We start from the raw sequence: 2040 nt of genomic DNA on the forward strand, positions 1-2040 counted from the left end.
CTCTGGGAGTTGGTGATGGACAGGGAAGCCTGGTGTGCTGTGATTCATGGGGTCACAAAGAGTTGGACACGACTGAGCGACTGAACTGAACTGAACTGAAATTGTAACTGGAATATGGAAGCTGGAATTTCGGATAGGACCAGTGTTTGAGATGTGTCTGGAAAATGGGTGGGATTTAATGGAGGAAAGGGTGAAAGAGCAGATGATGTAGACAGGTAAGATGTGAACTAGTAAGACAGTGGAAAAGTGTTTGAAAATTTCAGAATATATTGAAGAATACAAATGATTTCAATTGAAGATAGTCATTAGAATATACTTAACATCATTTTAAGACTGTCCAATGCACTGATCACGTGTCAGAGCTAGTGTTGTTAGAGTCTATTATTTACAATGAGTGTATTCAATGCATATATTTTCCTTATAAACTTAAGTACAAATATGGAGTTATTTAGAGGAAATTTTCATTTTAAAGTGTCATTACAAAAATTTAAAGCCATTTACTTTTTTGCCAACATTTTATTTTATTTATTTATTTATTTTTTTCTTAGCAGCCACATGGTGCTGCTAGGAGTCTTACTAACTACTCTTCTGGTCCTACACTTCCTTTCCCCAGGGGAGTAGTTCTTAATGAGGCATGATTCTGAACACATACACACCCCTACTGCCAATGGACATTTGGTAATGATTGGAGACTTTTTCAGTCTCACAACTGGGGAGGCGGTGGTGCTACTGGCATCTAGTGGGTAAAGGCTAGGGAACTGGTACTAATCCTTCAATGCATGGAACAATCCCCCACGCAAAAATTAACCATACCCACATGTCAGCAGTGCCAGGGTTGAGAAACTTAGCCCTAGAGGATGGGACCAGGGCAGAAAGCCACCTTTCCTCCTTTTCTTAATGCCTCCTTGCTTTTGTCCCAGGCCCTGATAAATATGGAGAATGTCCATATTCTGTGTTCCCTTCCAAAGACATGAACGTGCCCCTGGATGGTAGCAATGACCAAGTAAACAACACAAAGGAGACACCAAGTACTTACTTATGTTGGTTCACTGATGAAATAAACTAATGTCTTGAGTCTGTTGTCTTTGGAAAAATTGCAGCAATCACTGCATGACTTATGTCTTAAATGGCAGTGTTGCAGCATTAGTAAGAGTGTTTCCAGAGGCCATTGCAAAAGAGACAGGCACTATGGGAGGAATGTGGTCAATTCAATCCATTTCTGTTGATGAGCTTTGGAAGTGAGCAAAAGGTCAGCAGAGGAGCATTCTAAAATTAAGACTCATGAATAGTTTGGATCTGGGCCTTGTCTTCCTACTCACCCCTGTCTGCCTTCACATTATTTCTACCAGGCTCAAGTGATAGTACCTTCTTTTTAGACTTGTCATTTCTTGGTTTTCTTTTTTTACAATATACCTTCTTATTCTTAGTCTATTTTCATGCACAAAGAGAGACAGACCAACAAATGAGAGAAAGGAAAGAAATCCCCCACACACTTAAGCAGGATTCTCTTCTTGTCAGTGATGGAGTTGGCTGTTTCCACGGACATTCAGAGTGCTCTCCTAAAATAATCATGCCACGTGGAGATGGCAGAATTGAAGGTGCAGATATGTCTACATTATAAAGAGATCCTCACCCCCATCCATTGTCTAACACAAGTTAGAAGTTTTTCACTTACATACCTTTGCTTTCTGAGTCACATCAGATCTGTTTAGGTGATCTCAGGCGCACAGGGTGATTCAGCGGTGTCTGTGAAGAAAGCTGAGCACTGAAGAATTGATGCTTTTGAACTGTGGTGCTGGAGAAGACTCTTGAGAGCCCCTTGCACTGCAAGAAGATCGAACCAGTCCATTCTGAAGGAGATCAGTCCTGGGTGTTCTTTGGAAGGAATTATGCTAAAGCTGAAACTCCAGTACTTTGGCCACCTCATGCAAAGAGTTGACTCATTGGAAAAGACCCTGGTGTTGGGAGGGATTGGGGGCACGAGGAGAAGGGGACGACAGAGGAAGAGATGGCTGGATGGCATCACCGACTCCATGGATG

The 2040-nt window shown here is 41.8% G+C and overlaps 1 protein-coding gene across 1 annotated transcript in view; it reads left to right on the forward strand.

Moving 5' to 3' along the window:
- The window catches only part of LOC104998882 (zona pellucida sperm-binding protein 3 receptor-like), an 84620-nt gene that overhangs the window by 5605 nt on the left and 76975 nt on the right, over positions 1–2040 (forward strand). The gene's annotated exons all lie outside the window — the stretch shown is intronic.

Source organism: Bison bison, unplaced genomic scaffold, assembly GCF_000754665.1.
Source record: "Bison bison bison isolate TAMUID 2011002044 unplaced genomic scaffold, Bison_UMD1.0 scf7180017864338, whole genome shotgun sequence".
NCBI lineage: Eukaryota > Metazoa > Chordata > Mammalia > Artiodactyla > Bovidae > Bison > Bison bison.